This window comes from Helianthus annuus, chromosome 12 (assembly GCF_002127325.2).
Source record: "Helianthus annuus cultivar XRQ/B chromosome 12, HanXRQr2.0-SUNRISE, whole genome shotgun sequence".
NCBI classification, from domain to species: Eukaryota; Viridiplantae; Streptophyta; class Magnoliopsida; order Asterales; family Asteraceae; genus Helianthus; species Helianthus annuus.
In genome coordinates this window covers 21,681,762-21,701,559 of record NC_035444.2, presented here as the reverse complement: position 1 = coordinate 21,701,559, position 19,798 = coordinate 21,681,762, and the positions used below count along the sequence as shown (strand labels likewise).

Sequence of the window (19,798 nt, the reverse complement as noted above, 5' to 3'; positions counted from 1 at the left end):
GCCACCTAGGTATTATGACATATATTGTTTTGTTGTTAATTACTTACATCACTAATCATTTAGTTAAATGAAATATTAGTTGGAAGGTTAAAAAAAAAGAACAAAACTGATCAGCCCCATGTTCTGATCGCTGGGCTGTGGATAGCCATTTATTTTCCTTGTTTCTTGTTTTGAGACATATTAGATTTATGTAAGAACATAATATGAAGTTAGGTTATTTAAATACATAACTAACTTATTTAAAACATGAAATGGTTAAGGGTTTAAACACAAAAAAAAAAAGAAATACAAGACGAGCCATCTAATTAAGGAGAGTTACGAAAAAAACGGAACGTTACAGTCTCCCCTCCTTTAGGAAATTTCGTCCCGAAATTTATTCAAGAGGAAGACCTAAAGAGTTTTGGTAAAAGTTTGAGACTCGAAATTTTGAAACATTTGAAAGGTACGAAATTTTGGGAGAATAAAAATAGGTTTGTAAAAGGATTTGTTTGGCTAAAATGATTTGTGGTACCAAACACAATTGGAAACATATAGTTTCGTATATGTAATTGAACGATTGACTCTTAATAAACGAATGCAAGTATAAGAATGACATAAGCATTGGATAGACGAAAGTAGCGTGCTAAGAATGAAGTCTCGTCATGGATAATCGGATATAACGCGTTTGTGAGTTGTTTAAAGTTTGAATTAGGTCTAAAAGGTCTGCAAAACACTGAATTTCTCATGGCACGTTTTACGAAATTTTGGTAACGTGGTGAAATCACTTATATATAGGAAGTACCAGCGGCGTATCCACCATGTTTTGACCATGTTACGTCCGTTTCGTCTTCGGTGTCATGTTACGTTCCGTGTATTACCATACGCAGTAGCACACTCTATGGTTCTCATACGCCTATCACTATAATCCCGTGTGCACCCGTGATTATTTTGATCGTCGCATGATCCGCATAGCTTGTACTAGTTGTGCATGAATCGGGGTATACATAAAAAAGTTTAGAATGTGTACGTACAAGAATATAGTATATAAGCAAGTCCATGCTTAAGTATGTGTGGGACCCACGCAAGCGAATCCCTCAGGTTACGCTCGCGTATAGGTACAAATGTATGAATCATGAGCAAGGATGAAAGTATGAGCATAAGTTTAAGTATGAATACACATGTATGTATGAGCATAAACATAAAACGTGTAAGTAGTATGTGCACAAACAGAAGCGTAAAACGTATAAGTAGTGTGTGTATGAGTACAAGCATAAAACGTATGAACATAGGTGTAGGTATGAAGAATAAATATTGCGTATACGGTGTACGTTGAGGCATTGCGGATTAGAAAGGCTAAGTATGTAGATACGAACGATATAAATGGTGTTATCGCGAGATATCGACTAAAACGTGTATGACGATGTGCATGTATAGTTGTTCCAACAAAACGTTGAGTTTATCGAATCAAAATTAGATTGAGCCTGGTTTGAAAGGTAGAATATAGTTTGTATATGTAAAGGAACATAAAGTACTCGTTGGTTATGCATAACGTATTTTGTAACAAATAGAAATGCTAATTTTGTTTAAAAGGGTTTACGTAATCCGAAAAATGGTCGGTCCCTATGAAGTCTTCTTGCCCACGTGTTTGTAAATTGGTGGAGGAAAAAGGTTTTCGTTAAAAAGTAAGTTCGTTTCATCAAAGAAGAAATTATGAATTTAGGAGGTTCTTGTGAAAACTAGGATCCTTAGAAGAGAAATTTAGCAAAAGGACTTAGTGATTAAAAAAAATTAACAAATGATTTGTTGATGTTGAAAAGGGTATTTGGTAAAACAATCATATAACTTCTATAAGATCTTATAAGTATTTGAGAAAGGTTGGTTGGATTTTGATTAAAAGTAGAAGGTGAGCATGTTTTAATGATTAAGTCGAATATGAAGTTCATGGGCAAGAGTTTCATTGAGCCGATTAAATTGATAGGTAGCATTTCGTAAGGTTTTGAAGTTCGAGCAATAAAACGTTTTAAGATATGATTATGAATTTCGCGTATATGAGTTGAGTGAAAATAGATTGTAGAATAAGAAGTACGTTTGATAAAACAATGCATTTTGAAATCGGTATGAGTGGGTATTTTGAATAATGATAAACAATTTGGGTATAAAATATGATCGAGTTTGCATAATAAGATATTTTGAAGAGACGTTTTGGTAACGATCACCTAGGTAAGGGTATCACCCCTAACTCGTTGGTGATGTCGTTTTTTTTAAGAAAAAGGGGAGTGGAGTTAGTCGTCAAGGTAAGGAATCACTCCAATCTTAATGATATGTCTCCACTCGTCGTTACAAGGAATATGAAATTATATTATATGAAATCATGCATATATATAAATGTATGGAAAAGGTTCAATATGTTGTGTGCATGAAAAGAGAATATCGAAAGTATACTCGAGTTTGAAAGATTGCATCGTATAAAATAAATATTAGAAACACATGTTGATCAAAATTTGGATGGTTCCAAAACGGAACTTTGACTAACCAAAGTGGTCAAAAAGTCTTTCGAATTTGAGGAGCATGCTTTGGCCTAATAGGTAAAATACTCTCGCCGACAAGTCGGTTAACGGTGTTTACCCTTCCGGTTACTACATGTCCCAAATCAATCGAAATTTCGAGACTTGGCGGGATTTATGAAAAAAATCAAGGAGTGGAACTAGTCGACAAGGTGCGGGTTTCACCCCTAACTTGGCGATTTCGTACCCTAAGTGTGGTTGGCACTCATCGAGTCAAAATTTAATTTCGACACATTGACGAGCGTCCACTAGAATTTAAATTTGAAATTTCCGTTAAGATGTGGATTTCACTCCTAACTTAATGGTGAATTTCGTGCGAAAATAGAATCAAACGGAATGAGAGTCGTTTACCAAATTGTGGGTTTCACGCCTATTTTGGTAAACTCGTCTCGTTTGTATAATACGAGTGTTTTCGAGTTTAAGAAAAAATCGAGTAAAATGCATGAGGGAAGTGTATGTCAAAGGAATACACAAACAGGTATAAACACGTAAGAGGGCATACCAAGAATGTTACATAGATGATGAAATGATAAATCAAGTATTAACACATAGAGAAATAGGTCAAGAATAATACATAAAGGATCGAACAACGAAACAAGTATTAACACATAATAAGACAAGCATTAATGCATAAGAATAACATGTCGAATATTACCCACGAGTGATATACATGTTTAAAAGAGCATAAATAAGAAATAAATAAAGTATCATGTAGTAGTTCAAGCAAAACATACGAATAAGGTTCTAAAACTATAGACTAGGTAAAAGCATTCCTACTTTTCCTAATTCCCTATAGTTATGGCTATGATACCAATCTGTCACACCCCAACCAACGGCGGAAACATCGGGATGAGACGAATTGTGAAGATTGCTCGAGACATCATAACGCTAATAATTGTGACAAGTATTTAAATAATCGTTTCATTTCATTTCTAAAGAATCAAGTACAAGGTTTGAAACAAAGTACAACACCATGAATAATAAAATGATACAATACAAATACAATTCTTTCTAGGTGTGTATCAAAGCATCCTACTAGATTCCATTCATCGTCAACATCCACCTGTAACATGTTAAAATAAAGTTCAATGCAAAAGGAAAGGCGAGTATACAAGTTTGATACGTACATAGCAAAAAGATAAGTTTGAACAATTCCTCATAGCAAGCATGTGATTCAAGATGAACATTTAAATATGGTATGTGTCTAACATATCAAACCAAGGAAACGCAATATGCTCATGACATAACCGAAGATAAAGAGGCGGGTCGTTAATCCTATAGCGCTACATATGTCACGGTTTGGCTCGTACGAAGTTAATGATAAATTCAACACATAAGATTAATCCAAGTTTAAAGCATCAAGCCATCACGTATACAAGCATGTTATAGGAATGTTCATGTGTTTAAGCAAAATGTTCATGTGTAAGTTTGTTGATAGATAAACATGTTACACCCCAAAAGTGGTAAAAGTAAAAGGGGGAAAATACGAGTATACTCACAAAGTTTGCATATGCTTTCCAATTATCCAATTATTGACGAGTTGATAAGGTTAGAAGATTGAATGTGTAGGGTTAAAGTTCAAGTATGCTTAGAGTCGAGATTCGGTATTTAAAACAACATAAAAGTAAGATATGAGAATAGCATGTGAAAATAATCATCTTCAACACTTAACACTTGTATGACACTTGGTAACCATAAGGGTTATGATAATGTTTTCATGAGTTGAACACCCATAAGAATCACAACGAGCTTTAGGTCGTAGGTGATGTTCTACTACTTTAACATATAAACACAAGTTCAACATCAAAGGTTCGAATGAGTGTATATATATATCTAGGTTAAGTTCTACATATTATTTAGTCCAATAATTCAAGTAGAGGTAGAAGATTAGAATCTTCATTTAGGCACCTCGTGTTATCATAGATGTCATGTATGGGGTAGGAAGAACATGCTTCCATTTAGGAACCCCTTGAATGTTCACCACTTCACTTGATGTAAAAACAACCAAGGAGGGTCACGAACTAGGATTAGCACAATAACATAAACAACCTAACTATAGAGAAATCATCAAATCATGTGAGTATTGTATGTAGGACAACCCAAGTTGTTCCATAATCACTCATTCATCAAGATCTAAGTTTTACATGATTTGTGGGTAAAATACCCTAACAAAACAGAAAGTATTTGAGGTTTTAACCTCTGATTTATAGTGTCTCAACCTTGTTTTTAAGCTTAACCAACCATAAGTGAGGTTGTAAGCATTAGGACATAGGTGTGAGATGTGTTAGACACAAGTTGGATGAGTTTAACAAAGTTTAGATAAAAACAGAAACGAACAGCCCACTTTGGAGCCTATTTGGGGACATTCCAGACCTTGGTTTCCCATGGAAAACCTGTGGAAATGTTCCTCAGGTCAATCCAAACAAGTAGGAAGAAGAATCGATGAAAACGGACAAGAAATGAAGAAGTTATGCCCATTTTCGTAAAGCTTGATGAATCTGCTCGAACCTGAACTTTCAGCAACGATTTTGAGTGATTGAGAGGGATTTGAGAGTGTTTCTAAAGTGCAAAAGACTTGGGAGGCCTTGGGTATTTATAAGGAAGTGATTAGGGTTGAGTTGGTTGACATTAACTACAAGTAGTTGGTTGTTTAAATAATAATAAAAAGCAATTGAAACAACCATGCGGCTGTTCGGTCGGTTCTGCCATCATACATTCCTTTTTATATTTTTTTTAGTGCCACCTAGATATTATGACATATATTGTTTTGTTGTTAATTACTTACATCACTAATCATTTAGTTAAATGAAATATTAGTTGGAAGGTTAAAAAAAAAGAACAAAACTGATCAGCCCCATGTTCCGATCGCTGGGCTGTGGATAGCCATTTATTTTCCTTGTTTCTTGTTTTGAGACATATTAGATTTAGGTAAGAACATAATATGAAGTTAGGTTATTTAAATACATAACTAACTTATTTAAAACATGAAATGGTTAAGGGTTTAAACACAAAAAAAAAAAAGAAATACAAGACGAGCCATCTAATTAAGGAGAGTTACGAAAAAAAAAAACGGAACGTTACAGGTATTACCTAGAACCAGCGTAGCCCTCAACATCCCACAAAATGTAACCAAACGTAACAGCCTCCAGCATAAGTTTTCTCAACCCACCAGATTTAATTTAAATAACTTCATCATTAGAGGAAATCATATGTTCCCTAAGTTGGTAGGTCTACCAAACAAAGCTTTCGTATATTGCCCAATAATAGTAAAAATAACTACCATTTTATACCTGCAAAATAACTAAATAAGTATCGAACTACAACTACAACTTGTGTAGGGTATGAAAACATTAAAAACTTACTTTTTCTTGGTGAACTATCAATGAGTTTTTCTTCATACTTGATCAATAAAGTTCCTAAACGTCATCTTTGGTTATTATTGTTCATCCATGTACACACTGTAACATTTCATAAGCAATCCCTCTTCTCTGCAGGAAGTATGGGGTGTTGTTAATTTGGAAAAAAAATATATATTCTACAATTTGAACATCGATTATATTTATTATATAACTAGGTTATAGACCGTGTATTACAAGGTGTTGATAATAGAAAAAAATATGATAATGCGCACAAAAATTTACAATAATATGTAGAATACAAACTATAATATATTGTAATATGTACAAAAAATTACATAACTTAAGTATTTTTACTAATTACAACAATAACAGTGATCATGGAATGAAACATGATAACAAACTCAATTAAACAGAGTAAACATGGAATGAAACATTTGATTAAAATTTGATATTCAGTAACTAAAAATTTGTTAAAAAAGATCAAAATACCATATATATATATATATATATATATATATATATATATATATATATATAATCTAGTCAATATGTTATTCTAATCTAACATATTACACGCTTATCAATCAAGCCAATCATAAAATATAGTTTTTTATTAAAAACCCAATTTTTTTACACAAAAGAAGACTAATGATACACCTAGGGGTGTAGCCCAGAGGCTCGAGAACTACTCGTTATCGGCTCGGTTAAAAGCTTGAATGAGCCGAGCTTTAACGAGTCCGAGCTCGAGCCTAAAATAGAGCTCATTTCTTTATCGTGCCAGAGCCTAAAATACAAAGCTCGTTTAGGCTCGCGAGCCTAAACGAGTCCAAACACCATTTTATTTTTTTATATATAATATAATAATAATAATGATAATGATAACAGTGAGCTTTGGCTCGTTCAAGCAATATTGAAGCGAGATCGAGCTGACATGCATCAATTTTGTTTGAGATTGTTCCCAAAATAACTCAAGTCGAGCCGAGCTCGACCTCAAATAAGTAGGCTCGAACCAAGCCGAGCTCGAGCTTCATAAAAATATGACGAGCCGAGCTCGAGCCCAGTCGAGCTCGGACTCAGCCCGGCTCGTTTACACCCTCAGATACACCAATTGTTTTCTAAAAACAACAAACAACAAACATAAAACAATCAAGAGCTTCTATTTGAAACCATCCTAATCACCTACTGGAACATTTATGGAACCTTTAAAACAAACAACATACCTTGCCTTATAGATCTTTGAACACACAAGCATCCCCTATGGAGATTTCTTATGGATTCATTAAGTTACGCCATCCAATAACAATAAAACTTAATGAATAATACATGAAAATTTAAAAAAAAAATGTATTAGCAAAACGCCACAAGAGTATATGCAATATATAATATATAAGATAAATAAAACAAAGGGTGAAATTCACATACATTTTTGACGGTCCGGATTTTTCTGTTCGAACATGGGTGAATCAAGATGTTCCATGTTGAGACTGTTTCATCTGAAATGATATCACTGGAAGCATTTGGATTCTGATATTCATGAAGATATATAGGGAAAGGCATTTCCTTTTGCGAATCCCTTCATTAAAGAATATACATGTTCCATCATCCTCATGCTCCTAAGCCATCACAACACGTTAATAATTATACAGATTTTAATGGTGTACCTACTACAAGAGAGACAACTTAGAACAGAAACACATACATCTTTTTTTAGGTATGGAATCAGCAATCACATTTACTATTTAAATTTACTTACATATATGCATAGGCACCTCTTCACAAAGTGAATACAATCATATGTACAAAATCAAAATGGTTGTTGATAAGAGTATCTACACATCCGCCAGTGCGCTGTAACAAAGCAACAATAAAAAACCATAAATTTAAACTCTGGTTGTTGGTAGGTTATCAGTTTTATGCTCATCATCATGCATCTACAATAGAAAATAATAAATAAATAAACAAATGGCGCTTATAGCTATAAATCATCATAAACATATGAATAGAACGATACATGTTAATGTCTTTCATGGTTCAAAATAATTAAAGCGTTTCCAGTCACAAGGTGGAGCAACATAAACTCCCACTGGTGACACCATAAGATATCTAACCTTTAAATCGAGTAAAACGAAGCTGCAAAAGAACATACATTCATTGAAGGTAACTAAGAATTTTATCATCACTGATCCTAATTCTCTAATAAATTCTATGTGTATAAGTTGGATTTTATGTGCAGGCCATGAATCGCACAAGCTTCAAGGCACTGGTGTAAACCTATAATTAATAACTCTTTAGGTTAAACAATAGATAAAACAAAAGGTACTGTTGAGTAACTTGATCTTAATTTATGAGCGCAGCTATGTAGATAGCCGATTGACTGCATATTTCAATTGAGATTCAGACTAAAAGGGGGGATATTCAACAGAATAAATAGGGCTAAATACCATTGATTTTCTTAGTTTTTTTTACTAATATCAAGTTAATTATCAACAATCAAGACTTACAATGGGTCTATCGAACTTGCATATGAAAGATATGGGTTCAAATTACACCTCATTTTTTGTTTATGAACTCAAGTAAAAAAAATCATTTCTCTTAATGATTTGAAACAAGAAAAAGAAGTACTTTATGAGCACCAGGTATGCTACTTCCAATCGGCTCATAACACCCTATTTTTTGGCAGCCCCTTTCTGGTGTAACTTAGATGTCTCTAAAGACATGTTACAAATAACATTTTAAGAAGATTGGAAATGTGCACCTTAATGATAATTATCAAACTAATTATTGTTTTTCAAGAAACTACCTTTCAAAACTCGAACACATGGCATTTAGGAAAAACAAAATTGAGCTCTTGATTAATTTTCATTTAGGCATTTCATCGAACACATGGTCTTCAAACATAAGGACCTTCAAAATCAACTATCAACACCACGAGAAATGCAAACCTAACGCTCTGTCATCAAACGAACTGCCATCTTTTCTCCCTTCCTACAAGTTGAGCACATCAAAACACCCCCAATATTATAAGAAATGCAAAACTGAAGCGAAAAACTTACAATGAAAATCCCCCAATATTGAGCACATCACGGTCAAGAAATGCAATGTGAGGTACAATCACATTATAACCAAGCGAGCGGTGAAAGTAACTGGACTAATAAGTCTAGTTAGTGAGACCGGTTAAGGTCAGCAATTCAAATCAAGAAATTTGGTTTGCTTGTAAGTGGTAGATTCGGTATAACTGAACCGAATAAATAAATTTGAAAACAAAAGAATTTGTGGCTAAAAGTGAAGGATTTCACTAAAGACCTTTAAACGGGTCAAAGTAACGGATTCATAAAGAGTTCGATAGTATATGAAAGCGATGGATATCGCTAAGTTAACTAAACTAGTGGGAATAATGAGATTACGTTATTTCAAGTTGCACTATGTCGTATGAGATACGTAGACAATTAGTGACCAAAAAATGTTACCATACTTATCTGGTAATACTAACAATTGGTTAAAGGTATAAGTGATGTTTAAAAGATTTCTCGGATCAAATACATTGAGTTTAAACTCAATGAATTATGTAAGAAAAGGTTTCGAGGACGAAACCTCTCTAAGGGGGGTAGACTTGTAACACCCCGAAAACGGGTTTGGTAATCAAACTCCGTTAATACTAAAAGATGGGTAAAGTACCGTTAGTAGTAAAAAAAATAACCAGGTAAATAACTGGATTTAAATAAGAAATCCTAATAATTAAATACAAGCAAATCAAAGTTTTAAGAGTTTGAGTTTATAAGAGCCCGAGTTAACGGGACTTAAAATACAACGGGTTATAACTCCCGAACCCATTAAATTAACTAGGAATAATTAACCTAGTTAATAATATGTGATTAAGTTATAAATAATGGATTATAACTTAAATAGATCGAAATAAAACCTTGAGGCACTAAAAGTGGACAATTGGAAACAAGTTTATAATTAAAACTTAAAAACACCAAAACACACACATATGTGTGTGTTTTGGTCGATGTATACAGGAGAAAAAGGGGGGTTCCCTTCCAAGAAACCTAACTCACAAAAATTCCCAAAATCAAAGAGAAATCAAGCCAAGAATTTGGGGCTTTTAATAAAATCGTGATCACCAAGCTTAGGGGATCACAAGGTATGTTGAATTTCGATGTTTATTGATATTTCGAATTTGTGATGAACATGCATGAACGAAATTCTTGCATGAATGTTCAATGTTATAGTGATATTAGTGTGGGTACAAGTCTAGGAACAAACCCTAGATGCAAACTTGTAGAATTGTGCCATAAACCAGTGATTTATCAAATAGCCAAGTATGAGCTAAGTGGGTTTTGTTGATTTGATGAAATTGATGTGTATAAACATCATATTAATTCATATGAATGAACTATTTAAACAAATTAGAGATTTTTGTTAAGAGTTCATAAGTGATTAGAAGTGGGTTTTGACACAAGAGTTAAACCCATGGTTATGATGGTCAAAGTGTATATATGCATACAATAACTAAAATTACATGTTGATTTATGGTTACTTGAGGTATGAATTAGATAGCATGTTAGTAGAAGTAGCATCTCAAAAGATGACGCTCACTAAGTGGTTGATAATATGCCTAAATCGAGTCATGTGAACTTGTTAGTGCGTTCATATTTGTAAATTGGTGGTTTGACTTTTTAAAAGTCAAACCGACCTATGATAAGGTTCATTAAGAATAGTGGTAAAAGATTCATAAGGTGTGAAGGTCATGATCTTGAATGACTAATCTAACCACCATGAAAATGATGATGATAGTTTGACGCGTAACAAGCTAGGTGGAAGCTTGATGAGGGAGCGGATCAAACGAATCACGAAGGAAAGGAAAAGCGTAGTTCGGATGCGAGGTAAGTTAAGCTTACGCCCTTTTACTTTTATTACAAAATGCTTATTTGTGAGCATGGAATACGATTTATGTTAAGTACATGAAACATGATGTTCCGGCGCAATATAATGCTAGTCGGAACAAGCGAAAATGGCAGAAACCATAAATTATGGTAGAAAGGGGTAAAAATGGTGAAATGGTAATCCGGACATGGGTTAACGAATAGATAAAGGGATTTAAAACGACATCATTTGGCATAAGTCATAATGGGTCAAATAAAACAGGAAACGACTTTCAAGTTGGATGATTTCAAAAAGTAAACCGGGATAGGTTTAAGGGGTGAAATGGTAATTAAGTGCCATCTTATAATGACAATTGGTCATTTCGACTAAACGGGTCAAATGGTGTTGTTAACACCATTTGTCAATAATATTTGATGATTGCATGTTGAGTTTATGATCACAGGAATTAACACATGGTTAGCATTGCTATTATCTAGATATTAATAGCGAAAGGTATTAAAATGGGTCAACATGTTGATCCGAGCCAGGTACGCATAATTATGTTGTAGTTAAAAGTGTTATTTTGGTCGAATAATTGGTGAGAGTCCTTCGTCGTAAAAGAAGGACCAAAATCGACCAAAACGCCCTTGTAGGCTAAATTGAACAAACAACCCTTAAGAGTTGTTTGGAAACGAATTTCATGATTAGATAGATACTTAGAATAAGTATAGAAGTTGAAAGATGTAATATGTTAGTCAAATAGCTCTATTTGAGTCTTGCCGTAAAATAACAATCCGAAGGGCAAAAATTAGAACATATAGATATACACATTGTAATCCAACACACAAAGAGTTGTAGTTGAAGATTGCTTGATAAGAAATGTAGGAATAAGATGCTAGAAATGAATGAAAGCGATTTCAAGCTTTAAAGTGCGTAAATACCCTTAACGGGTCAAAATAAGCATACGAGCGAAAATGGGTTTAAATTGTGTAATAAACCTGTGATTAGAACCTAATATGGTATATAACATTTATTTGAAGAAGTGTAGATGATGTAGGAATCAAACAAATATGTTTGTTTGATAAAATGCATAAACGGGTAAAATTTAATAAAAAGGTAACGAGTCGAAGGCTTGAAAGTCTCAAAATTTATTTAGGTTGGATGTTGGATTTTAACTTCATATGATGGAGAATTAAATTACGGACGCGTAGGAAAAAGAATCGGGTAAAACGGATCAATAACGAAGAAGTTATGGCCATTTCCGTGAAATCGGGTTGAGTTGGGTATGTACAGCAACAGCTGAAAGCAACAGTCTGTGAAAACAAGGGCTAGGCGTGACGCCTAGGCCCTTGGCGTCACGCGACGCCCCTAACTCCGGAAAATTTTTAAATTTTGCCCTTTTAACCCTTGTACTTGTTTGAACTTAATATTTGACTATCAAAACTAACTTTTAAGTTGGTTTTGATCATAGGTGATCGCCAAGAGTGCCCGGATGAAGATCAAGCAACGAGCAAGAACAGAACACGATTGCGAAATAAGCTTCCGCACTATGTATCGTTGTTATGTTAAACGACGAACTTATTTATATTATGTTGAAAACTTTTAACTTGTAAAAGTTTTAGATTACTCGTATTTTCTAAGGATACTTAATCGTAATTACATGTTTATTTTCGTTATTTATACGAAAACCTTTAAAATAATAACAAGGGTGTTACATAACGGGGCGCCAACCTTTGAATTCATGTGTGAAAAAAGGATGAGACAAGGAGATCCCCTATCTCCCTTCTTGTTTGTGGCGGTCATGGAAGCTCTTTCTTGTTTTTTCGATAAGGCGGTAGAAGTTAATGTGGTTTCGGGGATTAGTCTCCCTAATGACGGGCTGGCGCTCTCTCATTTATTTTTTGCAGATGACACCCTTATTTTAGGAGAATGGGAGGAAAACAACGCATTGAATATAATCAGAATTCTCAGATGTTTTCATGTATGTTCAGGCTTCGCATCAACCTCGGGAAATCCAATCTTTATGGCATTGGGGTGGACGAGGACGAAGTGTTAGCGTTGGAGAGCATTGTTGGTTGCAATTCTGATTCCTTCCTGTTTAAATATCTGGGCCTTAGAGTGGGGGCGAACATGAACCGTATAAGCAACTGGAAGCCAGTCTACGATGTCTTCGAATCAAGACTCTCTCTTTGGAAGTCTTCACTTCTGTCTATCGGAGGGAGAATCACTCTGATCAGATCCGTCCTTCAGAGCATTCCAAACTACTTTTTCTCCTTATTCAAGGCGCCCGTTAGAGTGATTAGGGATCTTGAAGGGTTAATTAAAAAGTTTCTATGGGGAGGTTCGGCCGATTCGAAGAGGACCCATTGGGTAGCTTGGGACTTAGTGGCTTCGTCTAAGAAAAGGGGGGGTTTGGGCATTTGTAAACTCGGTAACCTTAATGTCGCTCTTCTTAGTAAGTGTGAAAAGGAGAGTTTGTGGGTAAAGACTATTGACGCATTCCACTCCGGCGGTTCCAAGTGGTCCTTTTTCCGGTTAGCATTACCTTCGGTGGAGTTTGGCAAAGGATAGTCTCGGTGATCAACAATCCGGTGTTATGAAACAGTTGTCTTCGGAAGATGTTTAGGGGCTTGGTTGGTAAAGGCGATGATATCCTGTTTTGGCTTGACCCGTGGTTGAAAGAGGTTCCCCTGAAGGAGGTTTATCCCATGTTATTTGCTTTGGAGGTCGTTAAGATTTGTTCGGTTCGTGATCGGCTCCTCGGGAGCTGGCTTTGGAAACATGGCCCTGACTGCTTGGATGAAGCCGCTGAATTTAGCGCCCTTTCCTCCGACATTTCTTCGGTCTCGTTTTCTAATTGTCCGGATTCCTGGAAATGGTTGGGTGATAGCTCCGGGATTTTCTGTGTTCTGTCAGAAGGTTGATGGAGAGTAACGCTCCTCTTGGCAACAGCTTTATTCTAGACTGGTGTAATTGGATACCGGTTAAATGCGACGTTTTCGTTTGGAGAGTGGTAAAGGAAAGAATTCCTACTGTTGATGAGTTACGAAAAAGAGGTATTATGGTGGGTGATGGTCTGTGTGCTTTGTGCCGGTCCGAGGAGGAAAGTGTAGATCACTTGTTCACTTCTTGCATCGTTGCTTCGGTCCTATGGCAGAAAATCAGCCATTGGTGTCGTCTTCCACCTATCTTCGCTTTCTCGATTCGTGACTTGCTGGAGCTCCACAAAACCGGGAATAGCAAGGCTGGGGAAAGGACTGTTTTGCAAGGCATCATTCGGGTGGGCTGTTGGTGTCTTTGGTTAGCTCGTAACAATGCCGTGTTTTCGAACAAGGAGGTTAAGGTAGACTCGATTTTTAGCGACGTTAAATCGTTGGGGTTTTTGTGGTTTAAAAATGGGATTAGAAATAACTCTACATCGTGGTCTGATTGGTGTAAATTTGTAATTATGTAATTATGTAATTGTGGGTTCGTTGTTCCCGGCTCGGTCTTCGGGCTCGGGTGTTTGTTAATGAAATTTTCCTTTAAAAAAAAATCGTAACATGGCCCTCCAATTAAAGCATCAGAGGATTGGAAGTTGGTTTCTAATCTCGAGCACTATGATTTTACCAAAACATAAAAGATTCCTAAATTTAAGTCTCATTTTTCTAAAAGGTTCTACATATGGTTACAATCTCCGGTACTAACTATGTTGTCTTATTATATTTTTCTTTGAAAATTGTAGTAAATTTTTATTGAAATTTTGACTGACTGATTATTATTTTTAGGTTTCAGTTTAACAGGGTTGGGTTAACCAAGTGTGTAATGCCGATGTTCGAAAAAAGTCATTAAGGATTTAAACAGTCTTCCTATGTATTTCTTTTCTCTGTTTAAAGCATCACAAGGTGTCTTGGATTCGTTGGAACCACTTAGAAGAAGTTTCTTTTTTTTTTGGGGGGGGGGGATGATGAAAAATCAAAAACGGCTTGGGTATGTTGGGAAATGTGGTGGTGTAGGTCCCTGAAAGGATCTTAGAACAAGGTGATTTCAAGTTATCTAATGCATAAACATAGATGTGGAATCCCTGATTTACACACAACCAAGCAAGAGCACAATCAATTAAGAAGAACAAATCACTCAAAAGTTTCTCAATTGATTTTGACAGAGTAACAGCATATAATATCCAAAACAAGCTCCAGACTCTGTCAAAATGCACTCTTACATAATGAAATCCATCCTGCTGTATTTATAGGCAATACAGCAGGAGACACGCGAAGGCATAAAGATGCCACACAAAACACACTCCAAGATACATGAAGGCCCTCCTTCGTGTCATGTTAGACACGAAGGCCACACATGCACGAAACCAGCCTTCGGCCTTTAATGATGAAAAATCAAAAACGGTTTGGGTATGTTGGGAAAGGTGGTGGTGTAGGCCCCTGAAAGGATCTTAGAACAAGGTAATTTCAAGTTATCTAATGCATAAACACAGATGCGGAATCCCTGATTTACACACAACCAAGCAAGAGCACAGTCAATCAAGAAGAACAAATCACTCAAAAGTTTCTCAATTGATTTTGACAGCACTACTAGAAAATTGGGCAATTGTGACCAAAATTTGCTACCGAAAAAAATGATAGCAAATTTAGCCACTGATTTGCCACGGAAATGAAAATAAGCGTATTTACCATGATATGGTAGCAAAGTGGTTGCAATTTTTGCCACATTTTTATTTTCGGTGGCAATTTGTGAGAAAAATACGCAAAAACTTGAAAAATAAAAAAGTATTTGTTAATTGTGACCATGTTATTGGTGACAACATGAAAATTCAAATAGAGGGATTATTTTTCTAATGAATCTGTTCGTTTAAAAAGAAAAGTTAATTAGGTTCCAACCAAATAACCCCCCTCCCAAAATTTTAATTCTTGCTTCTCATCCGCTCCCCTACGTTTCACCAAATTCTCGTAATTAGGGTTCCTAATCTCCATGGTAATCCACTGGTAAGGTAAAAATCCTCCACTCTTTCTTGATTTCCGCACTTGATTTAACTGTACTGTCAACTAAAATCACTTTGATTTCACCGATTTCGAGTGCCCCTGATCGGTGGAGATTGGTGAAGGCTCATAGGAAGGTCGAGCTTCCAACTGATGATGACATGGGGAGCAGTGAAGTCGGGCATAATGCTCTTGGTGCCGGACGAATTTTTGCTCAAGGGTGATTTCTCTAATCCCCTTTCATTTTTCGTCATTGATTTTTGATAATTTGATGTTCGGTATTACATTATTGGTAAAATTCTTGTTGAATAATTTACATCTATTATGAAAGAGTATACAAAATTAAGCTTCACAATCAAATGAGATGATCATATGCAGTGTCAAATTTGTGTGGTTTTGTTCATTCTTTGGTGATTTATCATCTATGTTGCATATTAGACATGCTTGGATGAACATAAAATTTTATCAAATTACAAAAGGAAAATATCACTAAAATGTAAATTGGGGATATATAGGATTCTGGTTGTTTTCTATTTAAAAACGACATAAGGGTTCTTAAGTTGTTATAATAATGATCCTTGATTGTTGATTATGTTTATTAACAAGATTATACTTGTTCAACTAGTGCAAAACTTGTTGATAATGCTCTTGCCTCTGAAAAAATTTACAAAGACGAAGGTTTCAGTTACATCAAAGAATCTTTCGCAAATAACACCTTGTACCTTACTGGATTGATGAGTGGTGTGGACGTGCACTCACGCCTTGATCAGTTACAGGTGTGTAGGTTTCAACATATAACCAGACCAACAACTATCTATCTACTTTTTATTGATAACCATCATGTCTAACTTATTGGTCTGCAGTTGGTGCTCAAAGGTGCTAGTGAACGCGATGCCAAGAGGATACGTGTTCATGTACTTACTGATGGCCGTGATGTTGTGGATGGTTCAAGTGTTGGATTTGCAGAGACACTTGAAAAGGATCTTGCAGAGCTACGTGGGAAATTCAAAGGTGATGACACCAGAAACTCTGCTTCAGTTGATATCAGATGATCATAAAGTTGTGTCTGAAGGAAAAAAGCGAATTATTTGCAAGAAATTCACACATTAATGTCTTCATCTGCTGGTATCTCTCAGAAAGTCAGAATGTTAAAACAACACATGGTCCACAAGTCGACAAGGTAACACATTAGTTGTTGATCTTCTACTCTTTCGAAAACAGTTGCTATTCAATTTTTATAATATATATTCTTATTAAATGGAACTTTCTAAATATTTAAGCTTTTGACAGGCTTGGCATGCTCTTTCCAGTCTCTAGTTGTCTTCTAGAAGTTATATAAGTCCCGGTAAAAACTGGCTAGTGGCAAAAGATGGGGATACAGCCTCTTTTCAAGATTTTGAACCAACTGCTCAACAATTCTCTTCTGACGCGAATAAAAGTCATACAGGATCTACTCTGGCAGACCAAAATTTGGATGATACTGATATTAAATATAGTAATCATGGGCTTGTGATTGAACCATTAGCAACAGTTCCCACTTCTGTTGCTAAAGCTAGAAGGGCTGATACTAAGAATGCCTGTGGAAGTGACATTAATGCTGTAAGTATGCGAATAAATATAAACCTTGAGTTTTGAACTCCATGTTATCAATAATCAGTGTTGTCAAGATGGATTTGGGCATGATAGGCTAAAAATATAAATAAATCAAAAAATAAAAAATAAAAAATATTTCTAGTTAATTTTTTAATTCTTTGATTTTGCTAACTGAATTTAGTGTCATAATGCAGGTGTTGAAGCAAGAGGGTTCATATTTGGTCCTCCTATTGCATTGGCTCTTGGTGAGAAATTTGTTCCGATCAGAAAACCCAACAAGTTACCTGGTACATGATTTTGTCATCTGTGACTTTTTTAGTTCTATCAGTTGAATGTACATAATATATGTCTACATAATATTTGATATTTACGGTTTGAGATTTTTGAAGCCGACCGACCGAAATAGAGAAAAAACCAACCGTAGAACCAAAGCGATGATCGGTTTGGGCGGTTTCACGGTTTTAAGCCGAACCGTGAACACCCCTAATAGGCCCCACGTCTCAAAAAGCTTGAAGTGCACAGCCCATATGAATTTCGTGACCAGCTGAAGTTTTTATAATTCACGTTTTGACCCGAACGCGTTTTGACCCATGACCCGAACCGACCTGTTTACCAGGTCTATTCATGATACTGATTTTAAACTAATATATATGTGGTTTTTAAGTTTAAGTTTGAATCTTTATATGATATGATCATTTCTTGTTATATGGGGTGTTTATGATACTGTTTTTAAACCTGCAGTAGAGCATCTAAAAGTTGCCAGTTGAAGAATATAACTCTGCTTGTTTGACTTATTCTCAAAGTGGTAATTATCTTTCTAGTTTTTACCCTTTTGGAATTTTGATGATCGATGCATTTGAGTATTCTATAAAAGAGGCATGATGTTACATATGTAAAAAAGGTTAAACGTTTAGTGGCAGATGAAGTATGACTGTGTAAATGAGATCTTTTTGGTGTCATGATTTTGGATCATGGTGATTTTTGATGTATAAAGTTAAAGGATATTGAAGTTTTTGATATTTAGAAATGACATGGTTAGGATATGTTGTCTCCAACGGGTCAGTTAGTTAGGTACTTAGGTATACTTTGAAAACTTAGGTAAGTATAGATGGGTCAACTCCTTCGAAGGTAGCCCAAAGTGTGCTTAACTGCTTTTAGACTATTAAATTGATGTAGAGTTTTATTGTTTCCATAATCGTATTCAACAAATTAGTTATTTATAAAATACAAAGTTTGTTGGTATGTCAACCCGACATGTATTGAGAAATTAGTCTTTTGATCCGTTACATAGCTGATAGCATGCTCGAACAGCCCATTTTATGTTAGGTTTGATGCTCTTAAATTAGTGAGAATGTTAAGGAATTTCATAATGATTTGATTACACCTTCTTTACGGGTTGTTCCATACAAAAAAATGTTTTTAAAATTAGGTATAATTTCCTTTTTAATATGTAAACAAACTTGAACATGCTATTTAGCTTCTAGCACTTGAATTGTAGCTCACAATTGTATTTTGTTTTCTTTGCAACCAACTTGACCCATTATTAGTTTTCGTTAATTCTGATTTCTTGATTCTATTCATTGGTTATTTTGTAGATTGAAAAGTTGAACTTAGTTATCAGGGAGCTCGTTAAGGAAAAAGATGAAGAAAAAGAAAAGTTCAATGGAATTATTGCGGGGTTGTTGGCTGACAAAGAAAAAGATAAGGTGGATAAAGATGCGTTGCTTGATAGGATGTCACAAATTGAAGCTATGTTAACAGCTACAGTTCGAAGATATGCTATAAACACTTGGTTTTGAATGTTTAGATGTTTATCTTATTAGGATAATTTTAGTTAGTTTATATTTTAGTTGGTATTTTTTATATGCTTTTGAAAACAAGATGTTTTATATAATTTTGGGATTTTATTAGACTTTTTTTATATTATTTGTAGTTTTATAGATATGTAATTTTGATGAAAATAGCAGGGATAAAAGAAACCAGAACTAAAAACCAATATATGGTAGCAAATAAATGGTAGCAAATGGTTGCAATTGTGTTAAAAATGGTGGCTAAATGGTGACAATATTAGTGGCTAAATGGTATCAAAACTCGCAAATTGTGTGAAAAATGATGGCTAAATGGTGGCAATATCGGCGATAAATGGTGACAATATAGGTGGCTAAATGGTATCAAAATTTGCAAAAACCAATGGCTAAATGGTGGCAATATTGGTGGCTAAATGGTGTATTGGTGGCTAAATGGTGTATTGGTGTGAGTGGGTTTCCATAGTTCTTTTTCCTCTTTGTTTGTTTTTAATGTTTAAGGGTTGTGTTGTGGGTGTGTGTATTCTCTTAAGTCTGCTGCTCTTTCTAAGTGCAGAGTTAAGTCAGCTGTTGTTTTGGGTGTTAGGATTGTTTAGACTGGAGGTTAGTCTATACCTGGGAGGTATAAGGTGGGATCAAATCTTTGTGAATAGGAAATT

General features: G+C 35.1%; 2 long non-coding RNA genes across 3 annotated transcripts; one reads left to right on the top strand and one right to left on the bottom strand.

Moving 5' to 3' along the window:
- Nucleotides 1-5,910: 5,910 nt before the first annotated feature.
- LOC110896481 lies at nucleotides 5,911-7,419 on the bottom strand. Its single transcript, XR_002567934.2, has 3 exons — nucleotides 7,325-7,419; nucleotides 7,123-7,210; nucleotides 5,911-6,031 (listed from the first exon to the last, which is right to left on the bottom strand). It is a non-coding gene; the product is annotated as an uncharacterized LOC110896481 (long non-coding RNA).
- Nucleotides 7,420-15,661: 8,242 nt separating this feature from the next.
- LOC110894339 lies at nucleotides 15,662-19,244 on the top strand. Of its 2 annotated transcripts, XR_002566256.2 has the most exons (7): nucleotides 15,662-15,961; nucleotides 16,367-16,517; nucleotides 16,605-16,921; nucleotides 17,032-17,340; nucleotides 17,529-17,621; nucleotides 18,076-18,139; nucleotides 18,930-19,244. It is a non-coding gene; the product is annotated as an uncharacterized LOC110894339 (long non-coding RNA). The 2 variants fall into 2 exon arrangements; XR_002566255.2 differs by lacking the exon at nucleotides 18,076-18,139 and having other exon boundaries at nucleotides 15,663-15,961.
- Nucleotides 19,245-19,798: the final 554 nt, after the last annotated feature.